The sequence below is a fragment of the Cygnus olor genome, chromosome 2 (genome assembly GCF_009769625.2).
Source record: "Cygnus olor isolate bCygOlo1 chromosome 2, bCygOlo1.pri.v2, whole genome shotgun sequence".
Classification (NCBI taxonomy): domain Eukaryota; kingdom Metazoa; phylum Chordata; class Aves; order Anseriformes; family Anatidae; genus Cygnus; species Cygnus olor.
Genome location: NC_049170.1, coordinates 87,657,647 through 87,675,623, shown reverse-complemented (window position 1 = coordinate 87,675,623; position 17,977 = coordinate 87,657,647). Strand labels below are relative to the sequence as shown.

The window sequence follows — 17,977 nt, the reverse complement described above, 5'->3', positions numbered from 1 at the left end:
AGTCACAGCTCCAGTTGTGTTCTCTCCTCCTCGGTGGCAAAGCTGTGAATGAGCACGGCATGTTTTGAATAAATCCCAATTTTTCTTGTCAAAAATGAGAATATATAGTATAGCTTGATCTGAATCTCCTCCTATCACAGTATAACTTTGAATTTTTCTTCCCATCTAGTGTTATCTGGCATCCCAGTTGAAAAATTATGCATCTGGAAAGCAGCTGACTTTGATTTGGAAAAAGCGAAACACTTTTAACATGTCATTTCACTTAACATCTTTGATGTCCAAAAGTACCCAGGTTTCTAGAACAGAACTGAGAGAATATGGTAATATCTAGTCATTAATGTTGAATTAGTGAGTTAATTGTCAGGCTAGCACTGGGAACAGATGTGGTTTTGTAGAATGGTGGGCTAAACATATTCATTTTTTTAATGCAGTTTCTCTTTGGATCATCAATGTCTCTTAGAATTCCCTTCTCCTTTCTACCACCTTGTGTAACTGCTCTATTTTGCACAGCCAAGAAAGAGCACATATCTTTCACTGGAGCTTACAACTCCATCTCAAATTACAAAATGTCCCTGACTATTCAGCCTTTTGAAAAAGCTGTAAATAGAAATATAACTTACCTAGCAACAAAAAGTAGATCTCCACAATGTTGTCTATGAACACAGAGTTTATTCAGTTATGGTTATGACCTAGCTCTTATTTTCCTGTTGTTCGTCTTTTAAAAAGACTATTTAAAAAAAAAATGTTTCTATTCTCAGCTAATGTTAAGAAATCCTCCTGATAAAAACTGGGCAGAAAATGAATTATTTAAACTTCTACAATTAACGTACTCAGTAGAATTTCTGCTGGGTCAGGTGAAAATAGAATTGAGTGAATACTAGGGAAAAAAATGTAAAGTTTTGAAAATGTTAGGTTTTTGCTGAATATTGAAATACAATCTGTAGCTTTCAGCTCATACAGATATATTTAGTGAATGTTTTTATAAACATGTTTAATTTTTTTTCTGAGCATTTCCCTTCCCCTTTCAGCTTTCAAACGACACCATACACTAATAAAAGAAGTACAATGGAAAAGAAAGATGTAGACAGAAAAGGAGGAGAATGTTTCCTTTCCCTTTCTTTACATTACGGAAACTTATTTTTTTCTGGATAGCTTTTAAAAATATTTGAAGCATTTGCTTCAGCTGTAGTAAAAGCAACAAATATTAATTTTAAGTTGTTTTGTGCCAGATTTAACGTTATTAAAAATTCTGATGTGTTAGAAGACTTCCTGTCTATTTAAGGAGAAAAGCTTGGTCTGTGACAAAAGAAACTTATTATCATTTCAAAGGTTGGTCAGCATTTTTGCCTATATACCTACTAGGTAATAATGACCACGTTGACCCTTTTTTGATTGCCGAAGGCTTTTATCAGTGCATTCATACTAGTTAAAGATGATGCTCAATGCCGACTTTCATATAATGCTTTCATGAAAGTGCCTTTGAGAATGAAAGCAGTGGCCAGATTCTGATCTCTTCTTCAGATCTTACGCTACTGGAATTTCATTTCCTAAATCAATGTGATAGAAAAGAAAATTATGCACATTCTCAGAATATATATGAAATCTAAGGCTGTTTCTAAAGAAAACATCATATCTATTAGGCAATTTTCATTATTCAATTTAATAAAAGTTTCAAATGACCTCTTTCTCTCGTGGAGCTAACTGAATTGCAAAGCTTAGCGTCCTTTGGATAAGTTCCAGAAGGGAAAGTCACCCTGCAGAGTTTAAGTCTCAGTGCAAAGCAAACTAAGTCCACTGTACTTGAACTTTAACTACCATTTATTATGAGGTCTTGAGCCCTAAGTGTAGCGCCAAATAGATGGAGAATGCCTGTATTCAGCTTGTATTTCGGACCTGTTTCTGAAGCCTTAACGCATGAGAAACTTAACTTAATGTAAGTTTTCTGAGGAGTAAACAAGGCAGAGAGGGCCTTTCCCATTTTCTTCTAATACTTCAAGAGCAAGAAGCTGGAGAATAAATTAAGAAGCTCAGCCCCGTTATACCACTGGCTCTGAACTGGGCAGCCGCGAGGTAGCCGGGCCCTCTCCAGCTACTGGGGGACTGTGCCCCCTGTCCCCTTCCCCCCGGAGCCCTTGATTCGAGCGTGGCAGGGGAGCCTCCATTACGTGGAGGTCTGTTCACATCCTCCAGTCTTCACTAACCTCTACCTTAATTACTGCAAGGATGAAGAAGATGGGGAGTTGGGGCAAACTTAACCTCGGGTGAAATTCCTATGCACAGAAGTCCTGAAGGCACCAAGTATCTGCACTGATGTTTGTGCTTACTTTTGTTTACTGTCCTTGAGTAGAAATAATGTTTATGCAGTTGCAGAACGTTATTTCCACCATTATTTCTTGCAGAAAATCACAATTCTGGTCTTAGAGAAAACACTTTTTTCAGGCAGATATTTTTATGATATGGCATGCTGTAGGTTTTTCTGGAGAATTGTTAGCTAAGTGAAAAGAAGATAACTACCATAGGTATGTCCTCCTCTGTCATGGAGAGGATGCATTGCAACTTCTACATTTAACAGCTTTAATGGTGCTATTTTTGATAAACAATTTTATGAGAGTACAGTTTTGTCTTGAAAGACACAGCTGTAGTCTAGGAAACTAAACATATCTCTCCTAGTGTTTTTATTTGTCAGAAGAATATTTTCAATACTCATGTTCATCTATGTTTTTTAGCCCACCGCAAAATGAAAAATATATGGTGAAGACTTCTCAGTTTCCTATTTTTGTACAGATCAGAAAAGAAATTTAAGTATAGACACATGCTTAATAATAATTCAATTGGATGTTTTTTTCGTTGTCAAAAGCACTGGTAGAGGAATCCATCAACTATTCTGATCTCCATACAAGTCAATTTACTGTCTTCAAAATGTAACGCTAATGGCACTCAGTGTACACACTGTGATCCTTTAAAATAACGTACATGGCAAACGGATATGTTCTCATGCATTAATAATTTAAAAGTTAATTTTAGGTACTTACTCAATATGATTAGCTGATGGATCAGCAGTCTCATATAGAGAAACAGTGAGCACACTTAAAGAAAGAGCATGCTGGAAGACCGCCAGGTGGCTGCCTGTGGGATGGTTCAAAAATACATGAGCTTTACCCTTCCAGTTTCGCTTAGGCATTGGATGTAGAGCATCACGTTTCTAAGGGTGGTCTCTGGTTTTAAGATTAAATATATGAAGTATCTGTCGGGCTGAGGTGTCAACTTTTGGGGAAGAAGCAGCGTGTTTTGGAAGCCAGAAATTCCTGCAACGCAGTGCTGGTGGTGCCTGACGGACCCTGCAGCACCGGTCATGATAGATAACGTCTCCCCTTTCACTTCTCCCTTTTTGAGGACACCCTGTAACGCCGCACTGTAAGCTGATCTTCCGAGGTGGAAATACTACAGATGACAAAGTATAACCATGCCGCTACACTGCCAAAGAATGTGCCAGGGCAAATAGCATTAAACAATACGTAGCATAGGCGGGTGCTGAAGTCTTTGGCCATGTCCGGGCAGCGGGCTCCATAGAAGAAGTAGGAACCGATCTTAGGGACGTCTACTGCACAACCCCGCTCAAATCACAGAGGGTTTGTGTATGTATCATGCAAAATAGAGCAAATCACCTGTGCTCTATATGTGCAGGTTGGTTCTTATGTGAGCACATGAGGCTGTGATGCCAGGCACACCAGCCCTAGTATCTGATGGGCAGTAGGTGCCTCTTCATCTCCAGGGGGATCTTGGGCAGAAATCGGACGCCACCTACCTTCACCTGCCCACCAGACAGAAACCTGGGCTTCAGCTTTTTGCTAGGGGGAGAGTGGGCAGCTTTTATCCTCTGGTGAGGCACCAGCACTCTCTGAGGATGGAGTGGGACTGCTCAAAGAGCAGTCATGGGGAGCCATCACCCACCCTGACACAGAAACCTGGCCATCTATTGAAGGGGAAGAGGGCTCTGCCCTCTGGGACCGCGACATTGCCCACTGACTTCTTACAAGAACGCTTCCCAGCACTCCCAAAACCCCAATTTAATCTGCGGCAAACAACGGCCAGTGGAAAGTCAGGGCAGGCCGACGCGGCGGTGGGATGCCTGAGGTGACCTGGGGCAGGATGGGACAGACGCTAGCAGTGCTGACAGGCTGAAGAGCAGCCCTCAGCCCTGCGTGAAGAGGAGGGAGACAGCCGAGGGGAGAGTGGTGCTGGGGGAAGACCGGAGGTTGGCCATGAGAGGAGGGAGGCCAGAGGCCGGCCAGGCAGCCCACAGCAGGGCGGCACACGCGCCCGCGAGGTGGAGGTGATGTGCGTGAGGAACGGGGAGGTTATCTGAGGAGTCGAACAGTGAGAATGGGCAGTGAGAAGAGAGGTTGATCTGAGCAGGGTGGAAAATGCGGGAGAGCAGGCTGATAGCAAAAACATTCCCTTAAATACAGCAAAGAAGAGCCACGGAGGAAGAAAGAAGGAGAGCAAGGAAGGTATCATGTTACATTTCAGAATACGTTTGGCTGGAGAGTCTGGCCCCAGCGCTGCTATTAGACTGCGTGCATCTGTCTTTGGAGAAAAAGTACGGAGGTTTGCTTCTCCTTGGACTCGGTTTCCTTTTATAGCGCCGGCCACTTCTTACAAGAAATGCTTCAGCGCCTGGCAGACAGAATATCCCCTTGCTGCCCGAGTGCCACGGCTCGTGTTGAAGCCTATAGCGCTGTAAAATGGTAGCTCCGAGGGCAGTAACCAACGTCACTCCTCACACGGAGCTTTCTCTCCGTCCGAGTTACTTGCAAGTTACTCGCAAGCAGGACTGCTGCGGCAAAGCTCTGGAGTGAAACACTAAAGGTCCCCCTGCCAGGAGCTGCAGCAGTCTGCGGGAGCACTGGTGGGGGTGTGGAGACTGGGGAGACGAGGGTGTTTGGGGTCTTTTGGGTGTTTTGGGTGTTTTGCAACACTAAGAAGTGCTTTCCACAGTCTGGCGCACACCGAGGCACGCGTCCCTTGGGCTGCCGGCATAGTTCGTAGGGGTGAAAAACCCAGAGCAGGGCGTGCAGGTGCGGTCCAAGAAAAAAAAAAAAAAAAACACGCACCAACCTCACCACCTGCAGACACCCCCGGGCACTTTACGGCTTCTTTTCCCTCAGGACCTCCCCCCCCCCAAAAAAAAAAAAACAAAAAAAAACACGCGGCGGGACAACCTGCCGCCTCACTTCCCTCACAGGGCAGAGAGCCCCGATCCCCCTCACCCCGGGGCGCTGCAGCGGAGCCCTCCCGCTCCCACCCCTCCGCCACCACCGGCCGCCTCCTGCCCGCGGCGAGCCGGGGCCGGGGCCGGGGCCGGGGCTGCGGCTGCGTGCGGCGGGGCCGGGGGCGGGAGCGGGGCGGGGCCGGCCGGAGTCAGCTGGGCGCGGGGCGGGAGCGCGGCGGCGGCGGGGCGCCGTTAGCACCGGGAGCCGGCGGCAGGAGCAGGAGGAGCAGCAGCAGCAGCAGGAGGAGCAGCAGCAGCAGCAGGAGCAGGAGCAGGAGGAGCGGGCGGGCAGAAGTTTTCCCCGCAGGTCCCTCCCGCAGCCCGGGGCCGCCTTGCGGAGGCGCAACCGTCCCCGTGCGCGCTGGGTGTGTTTTTAATTATATATATATATATATATATATAAACATCTTATTTTTTTTCTTGTTCCGAAATTTTTATTTTATCTTTTTTTTTTTTTTTGGAGGCGCCCGGCTCTGAGAGCTCGCCTTCCCACCCCCGCTCCCGACCCCCTTCCCTCCGCCCCGAAACTTGGCGGGGTCGCGGCGGGCGGGGTGCCGGCCGGCCGCGCTGCAGGTAAGGGGTCGGGGGGCGACGGGGGGGGCCGGGGGAGGCCGGGAGGCGGCGCCGGCTCCTCGGTGGCGGAGGCCGGGGAAAGCAGCAGGAGGAGGAGGAGGAGGAGGAGGAGGAGGAGGAGGGGAGCAAACTTCCTTTTCCTGGGGCCGCCGAGCCCCGTCCCCGCGGGCAGCCCTCGGGGCCGGGCCGGGGGTGCCCGGCGGTGCCCGCGGCCCCTTGGCTCCTTCCCCTGCTGCCCCTCGGCGGGAGGTGGGCTGGGGACCTGCTCTGCCCCGCCGGCTGTTGGCCGTGCTGCTAAAAGTCGCTTCACCCCCTTCTCCGCTTCTCCTTCTCCTTCCCCTGTTTTCCTATTTTTTTTTCTCCCCGGGGGAGGGATCCCCGCTGGGCACCCCGCAGAAGTGCCACCCCGGGGTGCTGCCACCTTCCTGCTCCCGTGGTTTGCAAAGCCGTGGCGGCAGCTGGGAGCCCCGTGCCCTCGTCATCGGCTCCTTGCCTGCCCCCGGTGGGCTCCTTGGGAGTGCTGGGGGTCCCCCCGGCAGGGTTTGGGGTCGGGGGGGGTCCTCGCTTCCCCGTTTTGGGGCCAAAGCTTCACACTCACCGCTCTCCCCTCGTGTGGCTGCGAGCTGGGACCCACGCCGGGGTATCTCCTCCGTAAGAACAGTTTGCAGTTAATTGCTTTGGCAGATGAACTCCTGCGAAATCCTCTTGCCCACTTCTGCTGCTTAAGTGCCCCCCCCCCCCTTATTTTCCCCCCCTCATTTTCCCCCCCTCCTGCTCTCCTTTGAAGCCTCGCATAGCTCTGTATTGCCAGCAGCATGGAAAGTGCTGATTCAGCAGCCTGGAGCCCCACTCCATCTGAAGTGGTGGTCTGCCGAAAATGTTCCTATTTGTTGAAACGGGAACATGTGTTGCTGGTATGTCAAAGCAGCATTGATTGGGTTTTCTAAAACAGACCTAAGAATGTGGTTTACTTTTCCCTTCGCAAAAGAAAGAGTGAATTTGGGGTGTGGGGGGGGGAACAACCCGTGCTTAAGTGGTGAGAGGGGGGTGTAAGGGACGTGGGTAGCTACCATGTTAAGATAGATTGTGTTGCTTCATAAAGGTGCTGAGCAGTTACTCACGTTAACGAAGGCTTTGTAGGATGTATCGCAATGATGCCTTAACGCTTCAAGTCAATCTGTTCCTGTATCTAGAGGCTAGTTGTACTTACTGCACTAGAAAAGGTACGGAGAAGGGCAACAAGGCTAATCCTAGGATTAAAAGGAGTGAGTTATGAGGACAGGTTGAAAAAAAAAAAAGCATACGGAGGTTAGAAAACCTGCTTGGAAAAAGGAAATATGCTGGAAACTTTAAGTGACAGCTCTAGCTTTGCTTCGTGATGGTTCTGGGGCAGGGGAGGGATGCCGGGGGTCAGCAGGATGCTTGGTGCGTGCAGCGCTCCTCTTTCTGGAGGGCTTACCTAACAGCAAAGCAGAAGAGGGAGGGCTCTTCAAGAGCTGTACTCCTCCGGCTATCTCTGTGCAGTCTTATGCTGGTATCAAGGCTGCTTGGGCTTGCTTTCTCTGAACCAGAACTCTTTCAAATTCTGCACAGTGCAAACAATAAAGCCTGAAGAGCAATGTTTGGTAGCCTTATTCTAAGCAGTAATTGACAGAGCAGCAGACCCTGACGCTTGCCTCCGGTGATCATTTTACTATGTTATACTCTGATTTATTTTCTTCACTTGGACTTTATTTGTTCTTAAAGTAGGTCTTGTTTGCCCTGGCTACATATTAAAGAACTTGTCGTACTTCCATGGCTTTCCTTGGTTTTGTTAATCAAAATATCCCCTCCCTTACTGCTGTGAGTTGGCTTTCATCCTCAGATATGGCCACACCTGGATTTCAGTAGTGTATTTCTATAGATTTTTATTATGTAGTCCAAAAGTACTGCCTAAATGCGAAATGGATCTCTGCATTTCAGTTCTGCTTAAGACTATACCGTGTGCTCTGTGAATGAGAAAAAAATGTTTGCAGCCCTCAATCTTGCAAGTACTTAAAAGACTCCATCAAGAATTGTCACAAAGGTTTTTAGAAATCTCCGGTCGTGTTCTCAGCGTCTCACTGGGTGTAAATGGGCTAAAAGTATCTGGATCTCTCTGGCAAAGGGATTCTTCCAACACGGGGAGTTCCCAGCTGGCAGAGGAAAGGCATAGCTGGGTCATGTGCCATTTCTGCCAGCAGCAGGAGAGTATTGCACTGGGAATTTGTTTTCTGACAGTACCAAACTAGCAGATGTCCCTCTAGACTGCGAGGCACAGGCAGCTTTCCCCTGTGTGCATAGCTGTGGCAGGGGGCTCCCGAGTAGTGTCACACCGTGTGGGACCGTGCTGTCACGCCTCTTCTCCCTTCTGTCATAGCCCCATCCACGTCGGGTGTAGAGGCTTACAGTGATATGCCAAACGAGGACAGATTTGTAGGCAGAACTCTTCCTTAGACCAGCTGAGCTCTCTTGCGGGAGGTGGGGTGCCGAGGGGGGCTTGAGCCCATCTTTAGAGATGGGGTAGTGCTGGAAACTTGGGGGGAGGTTTAGGGGTTGCCTTTGGATGACCAGCGGTGTGCATTTTTAGGATGCACTGAAGTATTTGCTCAGGCACGAATTTCGGTGGCTACAGCAAGCGCTGTGGTGCAAAAAACTTGCCAGTTTCTGCTTGGTATGCTGTCAAAGCATGAGATTTGCTTGGGTTGGTTTCAAGCAAAACTATTGGGAATGGCTTCTGGACCTGAATGGGCTGTGGCAGTCCTGCTGAGTTCCTGGGCCTTTTTATTCTAAACCTCTATGTGAACTTATTAGTGGGACAAGGGAAGTGCTTTTCTTCATTTTAAGCCCACATTTATGTGAACACTAGGACTAAGGAAGCCTACTTTTCTTTGGGTTTGTCTTATGATTCATTTCCTTTGTTGAATATGCTATCAGCTCTGACTAAACCATTTTTGTCGGCAGCATTTATAAAGGATTCTTGACTATGAGGACATTGGTGCAGATTCACAGTGCAGTACTCCTTGTGTGTATCCACCAAGCCCACTGCTTTCACAAACAGGGAAGGTAACTCCTGAGACCACTGCCTCTGTCAGGATTGTGTGACATTTGCCAGATGGCTTGGTTACAGGGTGACTGCCTAAGTCTCCTTCAGTAGGAAAGCAGGCTATGAAGTAAGGATTGTTTTTCTTGGAACCTAGATCTGCTCCTGGGCATGTCCAAAACATATCGGTTGCAACTCTTCGGCTAGGGAAATCTGGGAATGGAGATCCTTTTCTAAAAAGGTGAACCTCCGATATCTTCTTAGGAACTATGAAGTTGCCAAGGAATCCTTTTATGAGCATTGAACTTTATTCATCCTTGTACTGCCTGCTGGTCAGGAGAAGACTTCATCTAAACTTAGATGTGGCAAAGTAGTCTTGTTTCCCATCGTTGTTCTCCCAAACCTGTGGTTGTTATGAAAAATAAATTACCAAGTATACAGATGTCGTATCACTGCCTTTCTTTCCTTATACTTGTTGAGCTGTGTACTTCTGAACTCATCCTGTGCCAGGTCTTTCCTGTTCTGTAGTCTGTTGAATTGGATGATCTTTTCTGACAACAGTTCTACTAGCTGAGTATGACTCCTGTCATGTGTTGTGGATGTGGGGAGAACTATCCAAGGAAGCCAGGATCCACTATGAGGACTGCATAAAAGAAAGTTGTTAATCAGGGTGATGCATCCTGTCTACAAGCAGACTGTTAATCTCTTCAATGATGGAAATAACCAGAATGCCCTGACTTTGAGATCTGGTTGTATATACCATACAAACCCTTTCCTGGCATGCTTTGTTCCCTTGGGCACTGTCTCCTTAGCAGATAGCTGATGTGAGAGACAGACAGGTGCTACATTTTTCATAGAAGTACATTCATTTGGAAGTGGTGGTTGTTGTGGTTTCTAGCAGCTTTTGGACTCAGGATGTACACAGGAGCACTGAAGCTTAAAGGATTCATGAAGTGAGTGAGACTTCACCACTGCCAAGTTACCTTGAAATTTTCATTTTTAGAGAGCTTCACATTCACACTGATGTGCACCCATTGCCTGAAAACTCATTTCCCTCTTTGCTTTCCTAGGATGAATCAGCTCATGCAGCCCAAATGTACGCAGCTACCAGGATGGAAAACTGCAAATTCAAACCCTTATTTAGAGTAGTGCCCCTGTGAACTGTTCTGTCTTCCCTGATGTCTGTAGCAGGGAAGGACAGCAACTTCCATGTGAAGCTCATGAAATTGAACATGGCCAAGTGCAAGGTGCTGCAGCTGGGTAAGGGCAATCCGTGGTATCTGTACAGGTTTGGGGTTGAATGGATGGAGAGCAGCCAAGTAGAGAAGGACTTGGGGATATTGGTGAAAAATAGATGTGAGCTGGCAGTGTGTGTTTGCAGCCCAGAAAGCCAATTGTATCCTGGGCTGCATATAATGAAGTGTGGCCAGCAGGTACATTTTTTTCCACCAACCTATACTCCACTCTTGTGAGACCCCAGCTGGAGTACTGCGTTCAACTCCAGTGCCCCAGCACAAGAAAGACATGGACCTGTTAGACTGGGTCTAGAGGAGTGCTACAAAAATGATCAGAGGGCTGAAGCACCTCTCCTATGAGGAATAGCTGAGGGAGCTGGGATTGTTTAGCCTGGAGAAGAGAAATATCATTGAATATCCTGAATTGGAATGGAACCACGAGGATCATAGAATCATAGAGTGACAGAATGGTTTGGATTGGAAGAGACCTTAAAGATCACCTAATTCCAACCCCATGCCATGAGCAGGGACACCTTCCACTAGACCATGTTGCTCAAAGCCCCATCCAGCCTGGCCTTGAACATTTCCAGGGATGGAGCATCTACAACTTCTGTGAGCAACCTGTTTCAATGCCTCACCAACCTCATGAAGATTTTTTTCCCTATATGTAATCTAAATCTACCTTTTTTTAGTTTAGAATCATTACTCCTTTAAACTAAAAAAGGATAATTGAGTACAACTGGCTCCACACAGCAATACCCAAAAATCAAACCATATGTATGAGAGTGTTGTCCAACTGCTTCTTGAACTCCGTCAGGCTCGGTGCATCCCTGTGGAGCCTGTCCCAGTGCCCGACCACCCTCTGGGTGCAGAACCTTTCCCTGACCGCCAGCCTGACCCTCCCCTGTCCCAGCTCCATGCCGTTCCCTCGGGTCGGCTCTCCCCAGAGAGCAGAGCTCAGCGCCTGCCCCTCCGCTCCCTTGGTGAGGGAGCTGCAGGCCGCCATGAGGCCTCCCCTCAGCCCCCTCTGCTCTGGGCTGAACAAAGGGGCCTCAGCTGCTCCTCATATGTCTTGTCCTCTAGGCCCTTCACCATCTTTGCAGCCCTTGTTTGGACACTTTTGAATGGCATTATGTCCTTTTTATACTGTGGCACCCAAAACTGCACACAGTATTTGAGATGAGGCTGCAGCAGCACAGAGCAGAGTGGGACAATCCCTTCCTTCAAGCAACTAGCCATGCTTTGTCTGATGCACCGCAGGGTACGGTTGGCCCTCCTGGCTGCCAGGGCACACTGTTGACTCATATTCAAGTTGCTGTCAAGGCTCCCAGAAGACCTTCAGTACTTAAAGGGAGCTTATAAGAAAGATGAGGAGGGACTATGAGGGTGGTGAGGCACTGGAACAGGTTGTTCAGGTTGCGGATGCCCCTTCCCTGTTAGTGCTTGAGGTCAGGTTGGATGTGGCTTTGAGCAACGTGATCTAGTGGAAGGTGTCCCTGCCCATGGCAAGGGACTTGGACTAGATGATCTTTAAAGATCCCTTCCAACCCAAACCATTCTACAATTTTGTGATTTCTGTTTAATGGTGAAGAGCCAGTGAACTTGAAAACTTGTTGGAAGATGCTCTTACTGCAGTTTGAGGTGTAGAGCACTGGGTGAGTCATTCCTTGTTAGGAGAAAGCAGGCTGAGTGTGTTCTTGAGGTTTTTACAAGTAAACAACTCATACTGGAAAGGCCCAGAGACTTGTGTGTGAATTGAAAAAAGGTGTAGGTAGGATGAATCACATGAGTTCTTCAAAACAGTATTAATGTTCCGTTATAAGCCAAGAGAACTTCTAATGAAACTTACTGATTGCATCCCAGTTAGCTATCCGTGGTGAGATGCATATTGCCATTCCTGAATGGCTAAATCAAAACCTGACCATCATAAAGACTGGTCGTTCTAAATGAGTGGTCTTTGTAGCAGAGCAGGAGACCTTATCCAGTAGCATGGATTTGCACCGTGGATGCCTAATGATATGAGTTCCTACAGGAAGCTATGAACACAACTCCACAGCTTAGCAGTCCAAGCCAATATACCTCACAACTTGAGAGAAATCTTATTTATTCTATCTGGAAAAAAAAAAAAGTGTGAAGTGGGGAAGGACAAAGTGGGAAAAGACATGGTCTCAAACTTAACTGGAAAAAATGCTCATATTTTTTTTTCTCTATCTGATTTCCCAGAATTGTTGAGGTTAAAAAGGACCTCTTGAGATCATCTAGTCCAATCCTCCTGCTCAAGCAGGGTCAGGTAGAGTAGGACTATGAACAGTTGTGTTTTTAGTAGCTCCACAGATGGAGACTCCACATCTTCTCTGGACAACCTCTTCCAGTGTTTGATTATCCTCACTGTAGAAAAGTGTTTTCTCGTATTGAGGTAGAATTTCATATAAGTTAACTTGTTCTCGTTGCCTCTTGTCCTGTCAGTGGTCACTGCTGAGAAGAGTGACTCTTCTTCATTCCTTGAAGAGTCTGCCTCCTCTTCTTTGTTTTGACAGGTGTTCATACACATTGGTAAGATCTGCCTTGAGCCTTCTCTTCTCCAGGTTGAACAGCCCCAGGTCTCTCAGCCTTTTCTCATATCAAAGGTGCTCCAGTATGTCCTTTGTCTCTCTTGTACTGGGGAAACCAGACCTGTACCCAGCACTCTAGATGTGGCCTTAGAGCTGAGTAGAGAAGGATCACCTCCCTCAACCTTCTGGCAACACATTTGAAAGCAGCAAGTCAAATAATAAAAACTGAACTGCAAGTAATACAGTAAATTAACGTGAGGGACTTCTTCCTTCCCCAAGCCTTTCAGAAACCTTTAAGTCATTTCTGGCAAGTGATTACATCCTTGATGCTTTGGGACTATGCTGATAGTTGTGGTCCGTGTATGCAGAGGTGATGAGTGCCTTAGACAAGTTTACAGGGAACGTTATGACTGTCTGTGTTCTGTTTTTGTGGGCTGATATTATAGAGTATCTGAGAAAGAAATGCAGTGTCCTATTTCTGCTATGTTCTTGTGCTGGACTCCAGGGGAAGACAGCAAATGGTTTTCCCATTATCTAACCCTCCTGCTGCTAAGCTGTTGCCTGTAGGCCAACAGCAACAAGTATAGCCGATACATTGATCTTAATGCCCAACAGTTGTGTTAATGATTAGAATATTAGCTATTGAACGGTCTTGTTGGTCAATTTAAGAGTGTATTTCTTAGTGAGTCTGTTTCAGCTTTTTTCAGAGGCCAAAGCCAATGAACATGGGCAAATTCCAAAAAGGCAGTTTTACACAGGCAGGTCATGATGAATGGAGTAATTGTAAACATATGTTTGGTTAAACCACTAGCAAACCGGCATCTGATTCTTCCCAGCCTTGACCAATGCCAGCTTCTTCTGGTTCTCAACAGGACAAAAATAGGAAATGACTTTCCTCTCAGGCGAACCCTAGAGGAAATGCCATGCCATCCAGTTTGAGTAAACCTATAGCAGAGTGGGTAGGAGCTCTTCTCCTGAGGGGCAGTAGGGATTTCTACATTTTTTCACAAAGTAAATTCAGAGCACAGTTCCTATGCTTCCTTCATGCTTACTGCTGCAGAGTTTGTGTTAGTAGCTAGATTGGAGAAAATGAATGGTTGCTATGAAGCCTGAGCCTGTGGATGCTGAAGGCTGCAGATAAGTAAGGGTGGATAATACTCCATGACACCACTATCATTCTTCTATTATGTATCCCTGTTGAGAAAATCAATGAGCAGGGAGAATCTGAAAGTCCGTAGAGACTTCATGGTGGAGATTAGCACTTGATGAACACTTGGAGACTGCTTTCAATGCCTGGGATCTAAATTCTGTGTTTCTGATGACTTGATCAAGTGGCTGCAGCTTTATCACAACTCATTTTGTTGGTTCGTAGCACAGAGTAAGCTTTCAAAGCTTTTTTTTTTCCTTTGATTAACTTTAGGTCATCTTCAAGTGCTAGTGTCCGTTTTGAAACAACGGGGAACAGAATTCTTGCAATGTTACCTGAATTTGCTTCACTGTGGATGTTTCTGTTACAGAACAGATGGACCCTTAAACATATTCCTGATCAGGGAGTTGCAACTGGGCTATATATCTATGTGCATCATGTGTTTGTAGAGTGCTTCAGATTTCAGAACTAACTGGCAGCAGGGATTTGGATCCTTTTCTAGAGGAAAAACTTAGAAAACTTTCCCAGATCTCAATTTTAATAGAAGACAGTAGGACAATATAGTTACATGCTAAAAGGGACTGGACTAGAAGCTTTCAAGAGTCAAAATAAATGTGGGGGAGTAAATGGGGTGGGACACGACCTTTCTTGTTTCCTTTTACCCCATGACGTTCATTCATCTATGCCAAACTACAAGGCAGAGATTTAGATAGGAGAAGGTTCCCCTTAAATGGGAATTCGGGAAGGGGGAAGAGAGAAGGACTGGGGGAAGTATTAAGTCTACAGGTTGGTCTTGCTTAGTGTATTGCTAAGAGCTCTGAACATCCTTGAAAAGGAATAAGTAGCTTTTATTCTATCAAAGCACAAGCTTCAGGGAGCCTGAGAAGCTAAAAATTCAGAAGCTTGTGGTATTTTATATTTGTGCCAAAGCCTTTCTTAAAAGGCCTGCTTTCCCTTCTGGCTCAAATGTATTTAAGTCCATTTAGGAGAATGTTAAGGGAGGAATATGTATTACAAGGCCATTGATTATTCCCGAATTAATGTCTTGTGGGTGATCATTCTTCATTCTAATAGCTGCTTGTGCTGACATCATCCAAGATGTCAGGGGATTATGTCAGAATTCAAGCCTTGATATTTTACAGAACAAAGGCTCAAGTGCCAGCAAACACTTTTGCAGTGGGTCAGGTTGCTTTATTTTTCTTGTCTTGCTTTAACTGTGATGTTCCAGTTACTGTACTTGGTCACAGTGAGGAGTGTAGTAAACAGTTTCGCAGAGGAAAGCATCTGTGCAGGATAATTGTAAGAACAGAATACTACTTGCCACTAAATTTTACGCTGGAGGCAGATTCAATGTCAAGATCCATACTCTAGACACACAATGCGTGTGTTTTTAACAATTTATGAAAAAGTTCGTCAGCTTTAAGTCTTGGCTTTGTTTTCTTTTGTGATGAAGTGTATCATCCTTGAATCCTAAACTCCAAAAAGTTTAGGCTGAAAGTGTGTGTGGGTTTCCTTTTTTTTTTTTTTTTTGTCCTGGCTGCTAGATACCTAGCTTCAGTTTTTAAGTGATGGTTCTTAGTGAGGGCTCTATAAGGGGAAAGCGATCAAAATAGCCTATTATTCTCTATGACTGATCAAAATAGAATCACAGATTATATGTGACTTTCATAAACTGATAGCTTTTGATATTATTAATTGGTAGGATATTATAGCATTATCCATAGCCATGACGCTTAATGTATGTCTTCAGAGGAGACAAGTCTTTTCAAAAAGAAAACCAATAATGGGAGTAGAACAAGGAGGCTATGAGGTGAACTGCAGGGAGTGCAAATGCTCTTTGGGTTGCTAGCATCTCCAGTGTGTGCTGAGGCTTGTTTTGTATTTAATGTGCGTTTTTTGTTCTAGAGATGACATTAAAAAGGTCAGGAAAAAATCTCGGTGGAGTTCTTTGCTAGCGAAGGTGATTACATTGTTAACAATTGGAAAGTCAGAGGAGTGTTGCAAAGGATGTTTCAGCTGATGCTGTGCGTAACAGGTTGAGTTCAGGTGTGTGATAACACTTTCAGTTATCATCAGGTAACCTTTTTAAAAAAATAAAAGTGAATAAAAAAGTCCTGCTGATACTGTCTTGGGTAGAGAATGCCATTGCAAGATGCTTTGCTAGTCTTAGCCTCTTAACCTTAGCTAATTTTAGTAAACATATGAGTTATCCTGTTTTACTTGCAAGTGGTTCAACTCCGGTTCCCAGCAGTTGGGGAAGTTCTCATGGGTGTTTGTAAAATGGGCGATGTTGAAAAGCAAAGCAAAGGAAGGAGTTCGGTGCTCTGACAAACTGACTTTCAGATTTGCTTGTGTTCTTTTCTGAGAACTTCTTGACCTCTGAATGTCCAGCAGTTCAGCTCTTACAAGGTTTGCTCCCCAGGTCTATCTCATTTAAAATAAGATGAGCTAAGATGACATTCTTTAGATCATGTGAAGTAACCTATCAGGTCAATTTGGCAGCTCTCAGCACAGCTTCATGGAGCTAGTGCGCAGCCAGAAGTGATACAAGTCACTTTTATCCTTTTTTAGAGTGCTGAAATGCAAACTTCTGTTGTGAAAAATCTGCAGATGTGAAAAGGTTGAAGAAGCTTTTCCCCTGGAAAAGAGGCAAAAGGTGTGAGGAATGCGAAGAGCTCACTGAAAGATGATGTCGCTTTTGCCAGAACGCATCTCTTATCTTGTGCCATCTTGCTCATTCGCTATGCGTTCTCATGGCTGACTCCCAAACCAGGTAGAGAGCTGCTCTGCATGCTTGTTTTTTTGTGAATTGGTTTTTTTCTGCATTAGAGAATGGGATCAGCTTTTGAAATTATGCAGTGGGGCAGCCAAAGAGATGCCCTTCCAAGAAAAGGAAGGGAAGAAATGGGAAATATAAAATAGAAGAATGGGTCTCCTTTTCTTTTGGTATTCAGAATTTGACTTGCTGCTGAGCCAGCTCAGCCAGGGAAGCCTTCTGATTTTTTTTTTTTGAAGACCCAATATAGGTTTGTTTTTTTTCCACCCCCTGTGAATCTCAACAAATGTTACAGAGCTATGCAAGCAAACAAACTGCTGACTAGATCTGGCTTTCTGCAGCATCTCCAGAGGCTGGCTGAATTTGCAAGGGTTACCTATGGAAGTGAGTCTTTTTTTTATTTATTTTCAGTGTGTGTGGGTTTAGAGAAAAGAACTTGAGTTAACCTTATGTGTCTGATCTGCATACAGCCCTGAAATGTGGATCTGAGTGACAGTGTCTTAATTTCAGTCTTTTTTAGAAAACTGACATGCATTTTGCTTTCTTAAAATGAATGTGAAATGTGTCAGTGCTAGGTGGGGATTTTTGGTTGAGCAACTCAGCCATAATACAAATGTTACTATTGCTTTGTACGTTTGAAAAAGAAAAATAGCACATCCGCAGTTTCGGAAGATTATGCAAGTAATGTGTGGCTGTATCTTATTATATGATCATCATAAATCAGAAACACTGAGGAAGTAACTGGTAATAAATCCATCATCGTTCATATTATGAGAAATACTGAGCGTAATAGCTGTTCATACTTACCTCAATGCTATGAGGAACGTTGCAGATTGGATTGACTTGCCCATTGTGGTAAAACGTGCTTGTTTCAGGGTCACTGGCCAAAATGTTTTTTTTCCTGTAACATCTTCACTGTTCTGGAGTTTCGCAGTCCCAGGGTTACCTGCGAGCTGGTTCAGCCAGTCAGCTCCTATGGAAAGGGGTCTCTACAGCAAAAGTCAGATAAAGGTATTAGAGGTGACCGCTCTTGTCTACTAGGAAATGGTCTTGGTTGTTGAGCAGATCTTGCTCATAAACTCCTGCAACTCTTGAGGAGATGCCTTTGATAGGCTGCAAGTTTCTCAGCCTTGCTAAAGCTAATATGTTTTAGCATGAAAAAGAAAACCCACAAAAGAACAGCAAAATAAGATGCTTCTTTAGTAATTTCAGTTACTATTCTTGCCTGTGGTAAAAGTGAAGAATCATCTTTGGTTACTTTGTAAATATGGAATCATTTTTGGTGGAGGGTGACAGATCATGGCTTTGTTTTGTTTTGCTGAGCAGAATTTGTGAAGAGCAGGAATTTGGGTTCTTAGCTT

At 45.3% G+C, this 17,977-nt stretch overlaps 1 protein-coding gene across 5 annotated transcripts in view; it reads left to right on the top strand.

The window, feature by feature from the left end:
- Nucleotides 1–5,464: 5,464 nt before the first annotated feature.
- The window catches only part of GRB10 (growth factor receptor bound protein 10), a 150,588-nt gene continuing 138,075 nt past the window's right edge, over nt 5,465–17,977 (top strand). For 3 of the 5 annotated variants that reach the window (XM_040548521.1, XM_040548517.1, XM_040548518.1), the window contains exons 1-2: nt 5,490–5,637; nt 5,736–5,845. The gene's annotated coding sequence lies outside the window, so the exon portion shown is untranslated. Of the gene's footprint in view, nt 5,638–5,735; nt 5,846–17,977 lie in introns of all 5 variants that reach the window. The other 2 variants (XM_040548522.1, XM_040548519.1) reach the window with 2 other exon arrangements.